At 40.2% G+C, this 20,143-nt stretch overlaps 1 protein-coding gene across 4 annotated transcripts in view; it reads left to right on the top strand.

Annotated features, from left to right (window-relative positions):
- SYT1 (synaptotagmin 1) overlaps nt 1–20,143 on the top strand; it is a 359,923-nt gene that overhangs the window by 2,695 nt on the left and 337,085 nt on the right. The gene's annotated exons all lie outside the window — the stretch shown is intronic.

Here is a 20,143-nt window from a genome sequence, read left to right as displayed (position 1 = left end):
AAAAAAAAAATCTATACTTTTCCAGCTAGCATAGAGAGACCGGAAACATAAAATCAATTTTTATGGTCTTTTGGCAGGGTTGGCTGTAATAAGTAAAAAGAAGGAGCAGCTTAAGGTCTTGGCAGAAGTTTTTAAGCCACTCAGCCGTACAGAACTCAGTTAATTGATGTTTCCTCACATGAAAATGAAGCTCTTACTTAGTATATTGTAGTCTTTTCTTGTCCATTCAGAAGCTTGATTACAATTTTAAAAATACGTGTGTGAATGTGTGTGGTTTTATATTTGTATACACATATAAACACACAGATAAATTCTTACTGAGAACTGTGTTCTGAATAAAGAGTGCGCAAAACCTCGTATTACCTGCTGTGGAAGAGACATCAAAGTTTGCAATGCAATTGAAAAGGACAAGAAAATATTTCTGCATATCCAGAAGAAAAGCACAGAGGAATTATTATACGTGGATTCCGTGATCTCCTTCCCTCTGCTGGTGATGCCCATATAAACGTGCAGTTTCACAAAGAGAAACACTTCATCGTTTGATTTACTTTGATTCTCTATAGAATGTTTGTTTTAAATGTTACTTGGTATCTAGGAAGAAGCTTAATTAGAAATGCACATAAGGGAGGCTTGTTAGCCAACTACGGATTCGTGTTTACCACTGACATTTACTAAAGATACTTGAGGTTAAAATAAAAGCATTTGCCAGACTGAATAAACAAAGCATTATGTTAACAAATATTTTCAGGATCGTTATGTACAAATGTCATCTTTGCTAGAATAGGCTTTACTCCTTCCTAATACACCCCAGTAAAAGGGGGGATTAGGAAATGCTGGTTATACTGTTTTATCTTTTACGGAAATACCCGATACCAAAGCAGAATGCGTTAGGAGGAGGACAACTGACAAGGGCTCTTCATGATTTCTTCTAGTTAGAGAATGAGGATAAGAGTAGGCTACAGGCAACCTCTTTCAGGGACTACGCGGACTAGCCAAGTGATTTGTACAAGCAGTGTCTGAAAAAAGTTGTCTGGTTTAAATAATTTTATTTTTTTCCAGAGGCATGTAATGACTGAAAGCTAGATATGAGCAGTCATAAAAAGATCTCAAGTATTACTTTTGACAAATGTCTAATCAGGATGTTTTAGAGTAGTCTGGCTCTTGTTTTCTGTTGTTTTTTCCCCAGTGACTTAGTGAGTAGCACTTTATGGGTCTTCCATTTACTATAAATGCTTATGAGGGAGTTGATTATTTTTCTTATCCTGTACCCTCTAGACTGGAGGTGTTTCCCCAGAACAGCAAGCACTGAACACTTCTCCTTCTCCATCCTAGAGGGAGCGATGCTGCCATCCTTTAAATTCTCAGGGGTTTGCCGGCGCAGGAGGCCATTTTTCTTTTCTAGCTATCCCTAAAGATGCTGGAAGAAGTGTGTGGAACACAAAGTAAATCTGGAATGTCTTCTGTGCAGCATAGTTATCTGATAAGCTACTAATATTTATAGGGTTTGTTTTGATGGAGGACCATACAGATTTTTAAAAGTGTCACCAGAAATTATCCAAACTAGTTGTTTTTCATCAACTCTGAATAATTATATTAATATCTCATGAAAATAAAATTTTATTCAGAAGTAGCTAAAACCAATTTGGATACTTCAATGATGCTGTCTGTAATTTTCCTAGGCATTATTCAGGATTTATGCTAGTACCCAAAAGTACTGAAGTAGTTTTAATAACGTAGTTGTGGTTGTAGTGCCTAGGTAGTACAGTGCCTCAGACACATGAGGATCCATGCCTCAAAGCTGCTCGGCGGTGATTTAATGAAGTTGATTATAAACCTATTTTCAAGTTCCATTTTGTACATTTATCTTAAGGGTATTGTTTTCTTATGTGTGGTTTAAAACCAGTGCAGCAGTTGCAACATGGGAAGGCTGGTAACCGTTACCCGGCTTGGCTCTGAGATGTGTGATTGCCTACAGACTCCCTCTTCGCCATGTGTTTGAATAACTGTATAGATGTGGCAGCTGAAAATAATTGGAGTGCTTTTGTGGAAAGCACTGTGGAAATAAAGACTCCTTGACAAACAGTTTAGCTGGCTCAGGACCCTGTCTCTACCAGTAGTACTTTTTCTGGGTAATGTGTACACACACATCATTTGACAGGTGGACGTTAGACCTAATACTTCCTATTTGGAACACTAAATGACCACTTGTAACATGCAGGTTTTATAAACTGTATTTTTTTTACTCCTTTCCAAAGCTATGGAGAGTATTTCTTTATGATCCTCTATTTCTATTTGATCGCTAAGATTTTATGAAGTCTTAGAAGGATATGTGACAGTTACAATAAGAGTGTTTTGGTTTTGTGTTTGGGTTTTTTTTTTTTAGAGGCTAAGTGTGGTAACTGAAGGAAATCAGAATGGCATGGTGTCATTCTGAACCAGTGCCATAGAAGACACAATCTATTGGCAAATAGTTGAGGGTTAAAGATTGATAGTGTGACACATCCTGATCAAAATAGTTTTGAAAGTGTTTTTTATTAAAAAAGGACTGTTTCTGTTTCTTGATGAAACTGTAAGCTTTGTGTTTTGACTTCAGTAAAGCATTTGATTTAGCTTAGGGTGATGTTCTGATTGTAAAAAATAATACTGTAGGAGGGCACCACTGTCCATGTGAACAGATTAAAATTTTTTTACTTAATAGATTGCAGAAGAGATAGTGTATGGAATCACCATCTCCATTATTCCAGCTCTATTAATTACCTTTAACAATTATCTGGAATCAAATAGCAAATGCATATTCATGAGAATACATCTGATTTTTTTGTGCCAATTTTAATAATTGAAGTTGGAAAAAGTGCTATTATAGACTGATTTTTGTCTGGTTTCTCATCCTACTACATCTAAATAGGTGTTTTAACAAAGTGAATTGTAATACTTTTGCCTACTTCCAGTAAAAAAATTGTGATTTCCCCCTAAAGAGTGACTCTGAGAAAAGACTCTGGGATCACATCCAGGGAACATCATCTGTCATTGTTTTAAAGAGTAGGGAAGCCATATGCAGCTGTAAACACTGAAGTGGTGAGAGTAGGAAAGGTGGCCAACTTCAGGCAGGAAGCTGGATGACTAGAATTAGCTTAGAGAAGGGACCCAGGAGTTGCGTGATTTGAGGTGTGCCAGATGTGCTTCTTAATGAGACTCCTAAGCTCTTACCATTCTCTTTGGAAAGCTGTATATGCCAAGAGATGCCTTGATCCCCACCCAGTGGGAGTACTGATATTAAATTATGCTCTAATACCTAAAAGGTCATGCAGCAGGCTGGTTGGGCATGCAAGCTGTGAGAGCTCAGACTGGAAATGAGGTACCCATTTTTGTCTGTCAGAGTAGCAAGTGCCTGGGCCAGCTAACTGCATGAAGCCTACAGATCAGTATTTCCTTTCCTTTTAACTAGAGCAGGTACAACTTCTAGACTCTAAGTTGCTGGATTTCTGATTTGTGTTAATCCATGAGAACAGAGTAGCTAATCAGCTGTCCTTCTGGCCTGAAAATCGCCAACCCATTGAACCTGCTGCCGTTAACTCCCATTGAGTCTCTTGGATTAAGTCACTTTTTTGTAAAAGGTGTTGCCACATGTTGTTCTCATAGTGTGAAGAGGTTCTGTCTGAACTTCTCTTAAGCTACCCTTGTATGTTGTGATCCGATTTTTGTCCCACCTTATTGACAAGCAATTTCTGCTTATTTATCTAAGCAGTGTTAATCTTTGAGACCTGATTTAAAGCCCGTTGAAACTGATAACTGTTCCTTCCATTTATTTTGTTCCTCTGTCTTAAAACCGTGAGTTGTGCTTATTAATAGGATTACTGTTTAAAAAGAGAATTCCTGTTACTCTTCCAAATGTGGGAGGACCAATATCACGTCCCATGAGTCTGGCCTGGGCTTGTGTAAGTCGGCCTTTATTAGTTTGCAGATGCCCATCAGCCAGGTCCTGCCTACAAGACTGTGTTCTGCCAAACCGGTTCTGGAGCTGGCCTTGCGGGTGGCAATTGTCATGCGTGTTATCTGAGCCAGGGAACTCTGTCATGCATCTGCTTTGCACCAGGATAAGCTTCTTTTGGTGAGGATCTTCCGTGTCCTCTCTCCATGTGTCAAGCCATGGTTGGTTAGTTGGTGATATTGGTAACACAACAGGCAGCTCTTCTGAGAGGGATACGGCTCTACTGAAGTGGCCCGTAAGAGTTATCTTTGAGAGTGTCCTCCCACTGAATCGCCAAAGATACGTCCTTGAGTATTCCAGGTGAGGGTGGAAGACGAGCGCACTTTGACAGTGAGTGTAGTGATGGTTGAATTGCAGGCTTTCTGGATCCTGAAATTAGAGTTTATCTCCTTTCTAACAGTCCAAGTGTTTAATTAGAGATGCATTTGTTAAACTGTTGCATTTGATAACTATATCTGGGTCGTATTAATATTTCGTCAGGAAAAGTCTGCCAGTAGATGCCTTTTTATCTTTTCCATTTCATCATAGTTGTTTTTCATATACTAATAACAAGCAGTTATCTTGCACTTGCTCTTCAGATTCCACTTTCTTAGCTTACTCAGCTGCCAGCGAGAGCAGAGAAACACTAGGAAATATGTGTATGACCTTGACAGAGGTCGGTTGCTTCTTCATGATATAATGTAACTGCATAAGGCCTTTGCTGCTATTGTGTATTTGTTTCATTTTTGTGAATCCTACGTGGATGGAAAGTTGGTTTTCTGTATTAATGTGTATTATGTTTAGCGCTCTCTCCACTTGCTGAGAAAATGCTAAAAGTGAAAACTCAAAGTAAAATTATCTGGGACAAACCCACCTGGAGTCATGTGCTATAGTTCTTTCTTGTGTTTGTCATTTTCCAAATATATGTCCCCTTTTAATAATGACTTGGACCTGCTTTAATATTTGATATGTAAATATTTGCTTTACAAATCGTACACTGGCTAATAATTGTGAGCTGTTTAGAATAAATTACTCTTTATAAATATTGATGGAAGGTCTGTGTTGTTGTAGGTGAGCAAGGCATAAAACTTGCTATGAAAATCAGTATTTTAGAAGAAGAATAGTGATAAATATTTTATTTCATTATCAGCTCAGACTTTTGAACTGAGCACTGTTTGTCCATGTAGCATCAATTGGCTTCCAAAGCAACAACCAGACTTCTGTAGGCACAGTAGAGACTGTCTACACTGTTACTGAAGGATTCAAACATGTCTCTAAGGCCAAAACCTTTTTCTACCTTTCCAGATAGCTCTGTACTCATCAACAGGATTCCAAAATGTATGTATTACATAGGAGTGAAAGGAAAAATAATTTTAAAGGGACTTCTCTATTACTGTAGTTATAGCTTTTTGAATTTCCTTTTAGTATTAACATGAAACTGGGAACACTTAGTTTGCTTTGGGTTGAAATTTGGCTCTTAGAATGGCTCTACAGCTACTTTTGTCTTAAAAAAAACTTGAGTTCAATGGTGTTAACTGACTTCACAGACTAAAGCTAAATTGTTTGCTGGGAGGGATTATCACCTGGCATCCCTTAGTCTGTGGTGTTACTGCCTTATCCCACTCAGTTCTGTCACCTTTTTTGTGATGAAAAAAGTAATCTCTTCTGGGGAGGTAAAAACCCAGCCTCTTCGCATAGGTTGCAGTGTGGGCTTTAGATGTTTTAAGTAGGTGAATGTGAAAGGATGAACACAATGGTGGACAGAAGGCCATAGGTGGATGTAATGAGTACTGAGCTTAAAGGCATATTCACATTGTTATAGTTAAATTATTCAAGTTTTTTTTTCTTCTTCCATTAGGCCAAATATTGGCTGTTTCATGGGTTCTTTTGGGATAAATGTATTGATGATTTTCAGTAGCTTAGAAGTTATGCTGGTAAGGCAATGTAAGCACATAAACTGTGAAAAATACTAGTTCAGCCTGTGCTACTTACAGCCGTAATGCTGGTAAGATACTGAAAGGTAGTTGCTTCAGTCAGGCTTAGAGATAATTGTGATGAATAGATTCTAAATACAAAATCTAGAATGTAGAGGGGTGTATTGTAAATAATGTAGAACTGTGGTTGGTGTTTCTCTCCTGCTGTAGCACTTATAAAAAAAAAAAATAGTGGGGGAATGTACTGAAACTTTCTCACCCTGAAAGACCGTCAGCAAGTCTATAGATTGTGATCTGTCAAATATGTTTTCATTTAAAGCTATTGCTCTATTGTTATTCACTGTATGAGATGTATGTGAAACTTTAGTATGACTGGGAGAAACTAAGGGATTAGTGGTGAAGTGTGCAAGTGGAGGGGCTGTATGTTGTTCAGTGACGGTCAAAAATTCTCTATACATTGGTGCTCAGATAAACATGATGTCCTACATAACCCCTGCATAGGAGAGATGGAACCAATGTTAGCTAGTTAGTCGCAGCATATTAGTTAGTCTGCAAGACTAACGTGCAGTAAGCATATTCACTGTAGGGGCTAGCATCCTTGCAAATGTGGATACAGTCCAAGCAAGTACAATAGCTGTCAGTCGCAACAGTAGTAAATAACCTGTTTTTTTTGTACTTGGATAAGGTGCACAGACCTAGCTTGCAATGGATGCATGCTGAAATTTTGTGTCCTGTTTCAAAGCAACTGCTTCAGGCCACACTGCTTTTTCCATTGGACTTGGCCTAATATTGTGCATCAAATTCTGGCTTGCTTAGACCAGAATTCTTGTTAATGTATTTCTCAACAAGTCATATTTCCTTTTATTAGATGAGCTGAATTAGAGCCCAGAAATGTAGATTTTTTTTTTTCTTTTCCTTCACAGCACTCATAGGTGAGTTGGAAGGCAAGATACAAAGTCATTTATTGTCACCATCACTTAGGTTTAAAAGCCTAACTATCTATTCTATCTTGTTTTTGTAGGCTGCTTGCTGGCCTAGACACATGGGAAAAATCAAAAGCAGTATTTTTTTTTTTTTGGCAAACATCCTAATGTGCAGTGGGCAAACTTGTGGTTTTTTGGTGGTGGTTTTTTTTTGTTTGTTTGTTTTTAGTAAGGAATAAAGATCTGGGGGCGATGGCTCACCTTTCCACATCCTCTGTTAACATGGTGAATTCCAAGTGTGGGTGTTAACTGGTGACAGCTGTTTCATCAAGAGCTGTTCCATGTTTGTGAGAAGCAATGTTTGCTCTGCAGTCTCTTTAGAACAGGGCCTGACGTATCTTGTAATGTGTTTGTACTGTGCCTAACATAATCAGATCCAGATCTTTGACTGGGGACATGGACTGTTGTGCAAAACAAATAATAATTAGCCCAAATGTTGAAAAAGTGCCATTATTTAAGGCCCCCACAGATCAATAAACAATTCATTGTTGTAACCATATCAACCTTCGCCTTCAAAGAGATTTTAATTGTATCATGGAGACTTCATACTTGAAAATGTGAATGCTTGTCTGTTAGGCACTCTGCTAGATATAAGGATATTTTGCTGGTCATTAAGGCTGTACTGTTCATAGTAGAGGACTTGGACACTTGGTTTAGAGCTTGGATTAGAAACTATGCTGAGTTACTCTTTAGAACCTCTTTACCTGCATCCTGGTATATCAGTTTTAAATAGAAAAAAGTTTCCTGTTTCCCAGTAATCTAATTTGTCACTTTTCAGTTGAAAATTAAGTAAACTATTTGGTTTGCTACTGAAGAAAGCTGTTTTAGGCATAATGCCATGCTTACAACAGGGATTCAAATTATTTGCAGGTGGGATGGTACAAAGGGGCTGAATTTTAGCCTTCAGGAGGGAATTTATCTGGCATAAAGGAGATAAACTAGTTCCAGCTCCAGTAATACTTAAGAGACTAGCTACTTGGTGCCAGATCTAAAGGTTTCTGTGATAGAGGAATTAGTAAAGTTCTGCTACATCAGCTTCCCCAGTACAGGAGACCATTTACCTGTGCAGAGGCTGATGTAATTATTGGAGATTTCTGCTCCTCCTTTGAATGAGAAGTTGATCCAGGAGAACATCTAGTCCTACTGTGATACGTGATAGTGTAAATGGGTGAAACAAATTCAAAGCCAAAACCATAACTGCCCAGGTAGCCTGTCCTGAAGGTAGACCTGAAGATTTCAGATAAAGACTTTAGGATTAGCTTTTTTGTGAAGTATACAAGCCTGTACACATCAGACGGTCGTTTATATTACGTAGGAGCCAATCAAAGTAGTGTCCTATTGATGTGGCTAAACATAAATTCCATATGACAGATGGAGATCAATGGCAGAGGGAGATTAAGGATGGGATTCACCTCATTTAACTTAAAATACTCTTGGAAGGTGATTCATTTGACCTACCTTAGGAATCTGTCTTGGTGTGAGACGAACTTCTCTCTGGGGGTGTCTGTTCTTTTCCAGTGACTGTAGAAAGTCTGGGATCACTATGTGAGACTTAATCAGCTAATGTGTAGACATCTGACGTGGGACACTTGAATCCTAATTGATGTGCCTTAGGCCTTACTGGGGAGCCTGTGGCAAGGCTGAAAACTGAACCCAGGTTTTCTGAATCCAAATAAATATTGCTAATCACACCACCATCTCCTCTATGAAGAGGAGAATTAGGTCTATGTCTAAAACTAGTGTATGGTGACTACTCAAAATTTCTTTTAACAGTTGCAAATAAAAAGTAATTGGTCCAAAGGGAGATGGTAGTGTATTTGGAAGTACCCAATTAAAATCCAGCTGGGATTATCCTTTTTTTACTGCAGTTAGTATTACTGTATTTGATTCATGGGAATATGTCAACCTCAGTAGTGCAGTAACTTTGTGCCAGAGGCTAGGTTTAAAAAGACTATTTAGAGATAAATGTTTTGCTGTATAGAAAGCAGATTTGTCTGTCTGCAGAATCTGTGCAGTGCTGCCAGGGAAGAATAAACTTTATATCTTGAAGTAGAGTTCTTAATAGTAATGAAAACTTTACTATCAGTGCTGCAAAAAGATGGGCGTCTTGTCAGTAAAACTGTAAATGAAGGTCCGTTGTATTGGGGTGACTGTTTTATTAATGGTTATAGACAGTTTGTTGAAGTCAGTCTTGTCCAGTCTGTGCTGATGCAAGCGGGCTTGCATGAAGGGATGCACCTTACATTACTGTGAATCACAGCAGTCAAGAGTTAGTGTTTTCTGAAATGTGAATACAAAAGCTGATATGGAGAGTGCTATTGGCTTTGCCAGGCATTGGATCGTGCCTGAAATGTGTGGGGAACCAAGCAGGTCTGCACAAACGGTGGTAATGGAAATAATCACTCTTGGCAAAGTGTGGGATGGCTTGTTATATTGCTTCTCCTCTGGTCGGCAAAGCTCTCAGAGGAGAGATGAAAAGTAGCAGCTCAGGTGTTGCTGGAGTGTGGGCTGTCCATCTGTGTCCCACTCCCCCCCCCCCCCCCTCCCCAGCTGCAATAAGTTCTGCACCTGAATTGAGCACAGGGCTTTGGGGGGTTAGCTTGGTTTTTCCTTGCTTGCTTCCCTGCACCCACACCACCCCTTCCACCTTAATGTGCTCGAAGAGTATAGTTTTGCTGTGGTTGGTGGCTGAGACGAAAATCATGTCTTCTGAGCTGTACTGCAGAATCTGTTTCGATAGCTTTGTGTAATTTGTACGTAGAAATCTGCTTAGAGGACACTGGTAATATGTGACCCCCTTAAATTCATGGCATCACATCGCTTTACATGGGAATATACTGTGATGTTAAATCGTCAGGGTGTAAAGTATTTTTTTTTTTTTCTCTGAAGTGCTGTGGAAAAAAAGCAGGGGAAGAATTCTGCTATATTAAGATAAAACAGAAGTTTGTAATGTGGTGAATAAAATAGGATGTATATTTTAAGCTTATGTACTTTCTTCCTCTAAAAATTGTGAATTAGCTATTGGTTTCGCAGGACTGCATATAGTAGGAATTGTATCTTCATGTTAGGTCTAAAGTAAAGTTAAATTAGAATGGTCTAGAAAGAAAAATCTAGTACTCCTAAAAATTATATCACAGCAAAATGGTTGCCTTGTTGACATCTTTGATCATGAGAATTTCTCATTCTTTTCTAGCATCCTTTGAGTTAACAGCTAAACGTGATGTCTTTATAGCTAGATGAACCTTTATAAGTTAGACATCAACTAAATATAAATGCAGAACAGGACATCTAAAATCTGTCACGCTGGCAGAGTACAACTGTTTGCTCTACGAATATGGAAATTGTCATTTATCTGCATTCTCTCCTTGCCCTACTTTCCCCACCTCCCTATATGTTGATATTCATCCATGTGAAAGAGGCCAATTACACTTTGGCTGTTGTATAAATAATGCAGAAGTTGTCAGTAGCAGAGGAAAATTTATGTTAGAAAACTGAGGGAGTGAATAAGGAAATAAAAGCACCTTTTAATGAGGACAGTGATGTCTGTTTCTGTATCACTTCACGTTAAAAAAGGTATTAAAAAAAATTCTAGTTGTTTTAATTCTTGATTTCAAGACTGGCTTTAATAATAAAATCCCAGTTCAATTTTCCATCAGAATATTTCACTCTGCAGTATTTTCCCATTTGGTGTTTGTTTTTGTTTCTGCCCCCCCCCCCCCCCCCAGCCCTCCTGGGAGCAGGCACTGGGCCTTTCCCCTCGGCTGGGAGAGGGGCTGAGCAGTGCCTGAGCTGGAGGGATGCCTTGGGATCACGGCGAGCATCTGTTCCCCCTGGCTCTGTGGAAAGCATTCAGAAAATACAGTGCAATCTGGAGTTAGGCTACCTTGAAAGTAAATTAATTAGGCTCATTAAAGGTGGAGTCCCGAACTTTAGAGCAGCTGGAGTTGGCTCTCGGTAGCTATTGTTGGTAGAGCCAGGGCCTGGGAGTTGCTGTGAAGCTGGCCAAGCTAAGCAGCACCTTGTTAGTGTGGCTTGTCGATGGCCAGCTCTTCTGGGAGGTGGTCAAAACGTGATCCCAGATGACATACCGAATTTGTTTAACTTCTTGTCTCCTTCCTCCAACTGCTGTTTCTCATGAGTATTATTCTGAGAGACAGAGGGCGGATGCTGTGGCCGTAAATTAAATTTCGTATAACTGACCACTGGGAGTAGTCTCGCTGGCCTGACAGCAGTCTTTGGTGGAACTCGCTAGGCTGCACATCTGCTGGGTCGGTGATGCCTCCGACTAGGGTGAATGATGTACTAGTCCTTGCCCCTCATAACTGACTCTGCTTTCCAACGGCGATGCTCTTAATCTGGTTGTTAACAAGGATGCTTACAGAGGGAGATAAAGAAAAGCCTGCATTTTGGTGAGGCTTAAATCAGAAGTAATATGGAGATAAGCGAGCATCTCCTATTTTTTTGATCAGAGCGCTGAAATTTTCCTCGTTATCTTTACTCTTTCCTGATTGAGCTGTTTGTTTCCAGATGGCTCCCATGCATGTGAGGACAGGGACACATGCAGCCCAATCTGTTCAACTGCCGGCCTCGCGTCAGGCACAGCCCAAGGTGCTGGGCACACTGGCCTCTTCAGAGCAGGTTATGGCCCATCCTGTAGCAGTTATTCCGGTGCTTTCATTTCCAGATATGAAGGCTTTGAAGCAGGATCCTGTTGTGGGAGGAAGAGATTTCAAGGTTCAGAAACTGAAATGGAAAACTGCAGCCACTGATCACCTTTCTAATGAAGCTGGATTCATCAGTGTTTCTAAATGTGTCTGCAGTACTAAAACATTTTGAACTTTTTTTGTTCCAGGTGCTGGATTCAGTAAACTATTTATTTTTTTTTTTTTCCATTCTGCTGTAGCAGAGTTCTTAGTGTAACATTGGGTATGTTAGGTGAACTATGTAAATAATTACTTTTTTTTGTTTTTGACAGAAGTCCTCGCCAGAGAGGAGAAATAGTCTGTGAAAATGCAAAGTCAGAACCATGTGTTTAAAGGGTACAAGGTCTCTCTTGCAGAGACCTTAATGACACTTACTTTTTTTTGGAACACCCAAATATGATTCTTGGATTGGTTTTCCTATGGCCATGTTAGGATTTGAATTGACCAGACACTTTCCCCACACTTTTTTTCCCTTACATGTTCCCTTCTCTCCTACACTTTTTTAAAAACTGTGAGGGGAGAAGGATGGGAAATATAGTTAAACATGGGTGTCTGAAATAAGCTCTGGTTAGAAGGCAAATAGCACTTAAGATACTGGAAAGGCTAAAGAGGTGTCCTGTATATAATAGAAAAACAACTGTCATTAATGCAACAGACAAGGCGATTAGGTATCGCCGTACTAACCCTATGTTTGTCACTGATTCAGTGGGTTAATCAACTGTTCTTCAGTGATTGAAGTCTGGATTTCTGAGTGCTCCTGTTGTGTTTTCCCAGACAGTGTGGTGGTGGTTGGGTAAGCCTTGAAGTCCCTATGGTAAGGCACTTATCCTACAGAGTGCTCTGTGCATGTGAATCTCTGAGCATCTGGAAATCCCTCTGATGTTGAAGTAATCTGTACAAGTGAAAGTGTATTCCTGTTTAAAACAAAACACAAGCTTCTGAAATAAAAGCATAAGATACTGCTATCAAATGTCTGATGTATGTAGACTGAATTTTGCAGGGAGGAGATCTTAGGAAACCTTTCACCATGCAATGTTGTTTTTGTGAGAGAAACATGGCATATCTGAGCTGAGAATCTCTTCAGACAACATGTCTGCTTGTGAAGGTATACAAGAGAGATTAAGAGAATTCTGTGAGATACTTAAAATAGCTTACATAAAGGGCATAATTTTCTGTTGTTTGTTTTCCAAATAACTCTTAAACTTTTAAACAATTACAGTTGCAGAGATGCTTACTGCTTTAGCCTAAGCAATACTATTGAACCCTAGCACTGCTCATTGTGGTTTATTGGCAAGTATGTGGTCTTCTGAAACCTTAGTCATCTGGTCACTACTGCAGCGAGATTTTATCTTGAGACTTCTGTGTGGTTTAAATTTTCTGAAGTTTGTTTAGAAACTTCCACTTGGAAATCAAAGTTGGTTTTTACCTCTGCTGTTCTATGGTGGGGTTTACAAATAACTGTAAGTGCGTAATTTCAGATGGCTATTGCATCAAATAGCTGCAAAAGGAAGTAGAGGTCCCATGTGGAAAATGTTATCATTGGTCACATGACCTAAACACTTCAGGGAATGCTGGTTGTTTGGTTTTTTTTTGATCCCTTAATGCTGAATACTAGTAAAATAAAGCATTTAGAACTAAATTTCTGTTGCTCAAGTAGCTTTAGTTCCTGTTCAACAGCAGAACACCAGTCATTACTCAAATCACTTGGTGACATTGAACAGTTTAGACGTATCAATCTTTGTCAAAATGAGTAGTCATTTCTAATTGTGCATATTGTAAAAAAAAATATAACCCTCTAAATTGTTCTTGTCCATTCTTGTGATGAACAGCATTGTACAAACTACAGTTCATTAAAATTTCCAAATTCCAATCATGCAAGCAATTGGGCCTTAAGATTACTATCCTTATTGTGGAGCAGGATCACAGAATCACAGAATCACAGAATAGTAGGGGTTGGAAGGGACCTCTGTGGGTCATCTAGTCCAACCCCCCCGCCGAAGCAGGGTCACCTACAGCAGGCTGCACAGGACCTTGTCCAGGCGGGTCTTGAATATCTCCAGAGAAGGAGACTCCACAACCTCCCTGGGCAGCCTGTTCCAGTGCTCCGTCACCCTCAGAGAGAAGAAGTTCCTCCTCATGTTCAGACGGAACTTCCTGTGCCTCAGTTTGTGCCCATTACCCCTTGTCCTGTCACTGGGCACCACTGAAAAGAGCTTGGCCCCATCCTCCTGACACCCACCCTTCAGATATTTGTAGGCATTTATAAGGTCCCCTCGCAGCCTTCTCTTCTTCAGGCTGAACAAGCCCAGTTCCCTCAACCTCTCCTCGTAGTGGAGATGCTCCAGTCCCCTCACCATCCTTGTAGCCCTCCGCTGGACTCTCTCCAGTAGCTCTTCATCCTTCTTGAACTGGGGAGCCCAGAACTGGACACAGTACTCCAGATGAGGCCTCACCAGGGTAGTGTAGAGGGGAAGGAGAACCTCCCTTGTCCTGCTGGCCACACTCTTCTTGATGCACCCCAGGATCCCATTGGCCTTCTTGGCAGCCAGGGCACACTGCTGGCTCATAGTTAACCTGTCGTCCACCAGGACACCCAGGTCCCTCTCCACAGAGCTGCTCTCCAGCGGGTCCACCCCAAGCCTGTACTGGTGCATGAGGTTGTTCCTCCCCAGGTGCAGGACCCTGCACTTGCCCTTGTTGAACCTCATCAGGTTCCTCTCTGCCCAGCTCTCCAGCCTATCCAGGTCACGCTGAATGGCAGCACAGCCTTCCGGTGCGTCTACCACACCTCCCAGTTTGGTGTCGTCAGCAAACTTGCTGAGGGTACATTCTAACTCTTCATCCAGGTCGTTGATGAAGAAGTTAAACAAGACTGGGCCCAGTACTGACCCCTGAGGGACACCATTTGTCACCAGCCTCCAACTAGACTCAGCGCCGCTGATGACAACCCTCTGAGTTCTGCCATTCAGCCAGTTCTCTATCCACTTCACCGACCACTCATCCAGCCCACACTTCCTCAGCTTCCCCAGGAGGATATCATGGGAGACTGTGTCGAAAGCCTTGCTGAAGTCAAGGTAGATAACATCCACAGCTCTCCCTTCGTCTACCCAGCCAGTCATGTCATCATAGAAAGCTATCAGATTGGTCAGGCATGATTTCCCCTTGGTGAATCCATGCTGACTACTCCTGATAACCTTCTTTTCTTCCACTTGCTTGATGATGGCCTCCAGGATAAGCTGCTCCATCACCTTTCCTGGGATGGAGGTGAGGCTGACCGGCCTGTAGTTCCCTGGGTCCTCCTTCTTGCCCTTTTTGAAGATTGGAGTGACATTGGCCTTTCTCCAGTCCTCGGGCACCTCTCCAGTCCTCCAGGACCTCTCAAAGATGATGGAGAGTGGCTCAGCAATGACATCCGCCAGCTCCCTCAGCACTCGTGGGTGCATTCCGTCGGGGCCCATGGATTTGTGGACATCCAGATCGCTTAAGCGATCCCTCACACAGTCCTCCTCGACCAAGGGAAAGTCGTCCTCTCTGTAGGCTGCTTCTCTTACCTCCGGGGCCTGGGATTCCTGAGGGCCAGTCTTAGCACTGAAGACTGAAGCAAAGAATGTCTTAAAGGATGTCTTAATACTTTCTGTTGGCAACTGCACAAAAACTATGTGTACTGAAAGTTTAAGTAGTTGATATTTTAAGAATGTCAAGATAGGGGTGTGTTTTATGCCTTTTTCATATTTTGGTTTTCTGAGCTGATTTCATTGTAACATGCATAGAAATAGGTGGTTGGTGAGGCTGGGTTGGGCAGGTTCAAGCTGCAAGAGAAACTTGGAGCAGTACAGAACAAAAACAGTATCCCCAATTTTTACATGGGAACTTTTCAGTACTGTTTAAGTTTTCAGTAGATTATATTTTTGGAAGAAAAAATCATTTATGCTGACAATATCAATAATCACATTACACGTAAGGAGTTGGAAGGTTACTTTCCCACAAAGAATTACAGAAAAAATTGCACAGGAGTTCCCTTCCATGGTAGAAGATAGTGCCATACTATTCCATTCAATTCTAGGTTGTGCTTCATTGCTTTTGAAATAGATCTGCTTGGGACATATGCCCGAACTCAAGATGTGGTCAATGTGCTACTATGATTATTTTGTTGCTGAAGAGCTTTACTTGCCAGGGAAAGAATTATCCAAGACAGATGCTACTGTGACAAACAGCTTGATACTTGCTACAATAGATGCTGAAAAGTTTAATATGGTAAGAATGTAACGGTGTCAAGATCATAAATACTTAACAATCTTGTACATCTAATCTTGTCTGTCTTAAGCTTATACGAGAAGCAATATTTGACAGAACATCTCCCCAAGTTTTTGGGGTGAAGGGCGAAACTGCATAGCTAAATTATTATTACTGTTTAAGCAGGTCAGGATTTGTAAATGACTGCTTCTGTCAGCAGTGCCCAGCTTGAAGCACATTTGGAAGTGCCTTGTTTTCAGCGTGTGCTGGGCATGCATCCTGCTAAAATCGGGCTTTATCCACACTTGACCTGAAGGCGAGTTTTATTCATATGTTAGAGAAACTATGAGATAGTCACATCAGTCATGTGCTCAGAGTGGCTCTATAGAGAGAGAGTTGCCTGATGAAAAGCCTGATATAGGTGGGTCTTCCCCATTCAGGATGTCCTGGGTACTGGTCAGATGCATCCATGTGGGCTCTTCGAGGCAAGCACAGCTGCGCTGGGTCATGTAGTTAATAGGTAAACCACACTTTACTAGACTGATACAGTGGCTCTTAGGAGTTCTTTCAAGTTGGCACCAAGCCCTTCGTCGTCTTCTCAGTACCCACTGAGTAGATGCATATGAAAGTAGTACTATAAATATTGGTACGTCCTCAGTGTCACTTAACCATCTTAAAGGTAACTGTCTAGTCAGACAGAGAAGAAGGGATACTTCATTGTAGCCATTTTAGGGTGAGGAATCATCCTTTAATGCTGGAGCTTTTTGATTGTTGCCTACAGTGGGAGCCAAAGCAGCTACTGTTGGTCTAGGAGGTTGTGATGTCCATATCAAAAAGATTCATTAATTCTCACCATTTTAGGGGAAGAAAGGTAAGGATTTTTCAAGAATTCTTCTAACCTTCTATCTGTGAAAACAAGTAGATGGTATAGACTTCTGTTCGGCAAGGAGAGTTACTTGAGGGTAGTTGTCATTATAAATGGCTTTGTGAAGAGTAGTACTGGAAGTATAAATGGGTAGAGAAATGAAGGCAATAAGGTACTTTTTCCTGATTTACGTCTATGTTTTGATTCTGCATTTTTATCATATGAATATTGCTTTTTTTTATGCCTCTTGGACTTTGGGTATAGTGTCTTAAAGCATGATACTGAAGATGCCTTCGAGTGAGTAAGGAAAAATTCAAATTAATCATTTTTAATCAGTACTAGTTGTAGTATGACTGTATATGATTTTTTTTTTTCTAATCTGATCAATCCAAATGTTAGCATGTGTCTTATTTTGTCTAATCATAGCATGGAAACTTCTTTATGCACAGTAGTCAAAAAAATGGACTAAGTAGGTTTCTACTATCGCAGAACACTACTGAATAAAGATGAAAAACGTGCCATCATGCTTACTTTGTGATCAGGATGCAAATGTCTTGTGTCCATGTAATTTTGTCTTTATTCATACTTATAGCTGATATGTATTACAATTAGTATTTGCGTATGGAATCTCATACATGGTGTTTTGGTTCTGCAAACATGAATGGATTTCTAAGTCTCCTAAGGAACAAATAAAACACAATCTGCATAGTGACATAAAATGTTACGAAGAGGTTTCTGTTGAGTACCTTTTGGTGCCCTGCTGTTTACATGATCACTTAATGGGATCCAGAGAGACCAGCCATTAAGCATTTTTTCTTAAGGTCTTTGAAGCAGGCTACCTACTGGTGCACCAAAGCACATTTTTAAAAATTATGTAAAATCTTGGCAGAAATCTCTTGCTCATGCTTCTTCTCTAACTGCATTTATGTTACTGTGAATCCTCCATATTTAAATATTAATTTTGCTACATAGCTGAGTTGAATGTGCACACATGGCTATATAGCTCTATGTACAGTGTACATTGATATTGCATAACTGGCACATCTGCCAATAATGCTTTTAGCCTGGCGTGGTTGTGTTTTTTCTGGCCCTGGACATGTCTTTGCTATTCTTAGGAGCCCGTGTTTTCCCTTATATTTTTCTGTCATTCCATATTTGTGAGAGAGCGAGAACCTGGAGATGCTTGAATAAATGTCATTTCCCCAGGATACTTCAGGAATGTCCTTGAAGTATTGTCTTGGCTAGCTGCACTTGGAGCTTTTAAGTATTATGCGTGTAAACAGCCTTTCAAGTTCTTCAGAGTCGAGCCTTTGATTATAAAGTTTTTATGGATGTACAGACTTGAGGGTGAGTATGGAAATATATGTATGTAAATATCTATGCAAATACTGGATATTTTATATCCTTAAGGATAGCGTGAACATGTGTAACTGTTCTGTTCAAATTACCTGTATTAACTGTCCATCAGTTAAGTTGGAACAAGAGGGCCAGAATAACTAGTGCTTTAGAGGTGCTAATTTTATTTTTCATGCAAATAAGATGTTCTTTTAATAAAACACAATAAAATGACATGTAAAGAAGCAACCACAAAGCCTAAAAATTGATGATTGATTGTGGTGGTAGCATCAAGCACCAAATACATGAAAAAGCCTATGAAGAATTATCCTGTCACTTGCTATTTCTTTCCAGAACATAGATTTCCAAGCTCTTCTCTGCATCAACAAGTGGTGAAACCATTATTTGACGGTTCTGTTGGTGGAGCTTTGGGGGGAGGAGGGTCAGATCTCAGGTGCGAGAATACTCTAAAATTCTGAGGAATAAGTGTGCAACAAAGTTTCATTCCCCATGTTTCCCCAAAGAAAGAGAAGTCGTTAGGCTTTTGTTTCCAGTGGTAGCAAGAACACTTCAGGAAGTAGTTCCAAAGTTTACAGTGATAGTGAAAGACTTTAACTTAATACCTTGTAATAACTGAAGAAAACATTAAAAAAAAAGTCAACTTTTTTTTTTACCTGCCCCTAGCAGGACCCTAGTCCCCAACAACGTAGTGGTGGTAGTAAAGGACATTGATTTTGAGCAATCAAATAGTAAAATGTTTGGGCAATTGATGGCTGGGGTGGTTGTTGTTTGTTTAATCTTGCGCTCAGATTACTTAGTCCTATATCTCAAAGAATACTGAATGCTGTGATGTTGCAGAATCATAATTATCTTGCCGTTAGGCACATGTCACCTAGGGAGTTTAGAAACTTAGCACAGGAACTTTGACTCCATACACGGTGAGTTGGGCGTCTCGGAACAGGCTTTCCAAAAGCTGGAATGGTAATTCTCAATTCTGCAAAATGCTGAAAGACACTTCTGTCTTGGTGCTACCACCTAGCTCCTATCTTTGGGCTGCCTGCAAGGTGTGCTTGGTGACCTGGGTTTCAGCAGCCCCGAGGCCTCTTCTGAAAATCAGTGTGCAAGTGTCATTTCTGTAAAGGTACCTTCGTCTGTTTTGCTTTCCTTAAGGAAGAAAAAGATGGTGGTGAATATTCCTCATACAGTGACCTGTTCCTTCAAATCAGTTGTCTCCCAGAAGGAGTTCAGAATTAAGATTCCTGGCTTTCTAGTCTTGTTCTTAGGATTGTTTCATTGTTGTCTACGTTTCTAAGACACCGGATGAAATACAGAAGTGGTCACTATTTCTTCGGTTAATAATTAAAATAGGAGATAGATTTCTCTTACTTCCTCATCTAACCATGTTTTAGGATTAAAAATACTGCCTACAGGTGTGCACTACAGATGCTCAAAACTTACCCTTAGGAGATAGACTAGTAAATACTTAGTACAATAGTGTCCCAAGCGGGATATGAATGCCACAAGACAAACCTTGGTAAACAGAAGCAGCTCTGATGTATTCAGAAAATTTGGTGCCCACAGAGCTTAACTGAAAGATGTAGATGCTGAATGCTGTGGTAAAGAGGTTGGGAATTGCATTCCTGACCTGTCATCCATTTCTGATGTGGCCGTATACAGCACTAGAAATTCTGTGTGGCCTTAAGGCTATTTTTACTAAGAGACCAAATGATACTAGTCTAGAGGAGCAAACAAGCAAGCAAAAAGGACCTGTTGTGCATGTTTATTCCTCTAAAGAACAATAAATCTCAGTAGAAGTATCTGTAAGACTTAGCAGTTCCAGCATGTAGACCAAAGAGAGTGCTCAGAAACTTACTGAGAAAGGCTGAAGTAATTTGAACTGGGATTTAGAATGAACTTTCAGAACTGTAATGTGAATGAGAAAGGGTTGAGTTAAATATATTCCCTGTCTTCTCTTCCAAAAGAAGTGCATTACAGGTCTACACTTCTTTTAATAAAGCTTGGAAACTTTAGCCAATGTAAGTCTGTCAAATAATATGCAAAAAAAATGGGTAAAACTGTGGAATGTTATAATTTAGCAGTCAGTAGTTCTGGTGACATATGTT

The sequence above is a fragment of the Opisthocomus hoazin genome, chromosome 8 (genome assembly GCF_030867145.1).
Source record: "Opisthocomus hoazin isolate bOpiHoa1 chromosome 8, bOpiHoa1.hap1, whole genome shotgun sequence".
In the NCBI taxonomy this organism is placed as follows: Eukaryota; Metazoa; Chordata; class Aves; order Opisthocomiformes; family Opisthocomidae; genus Opisthocomus; species Opisthocomus hoazin.
The sequence above is the reverse complement of the archived record's forward strand: the minus strand, read 5'-3'. Positions and strand labels throughout refer to the sequence as shown.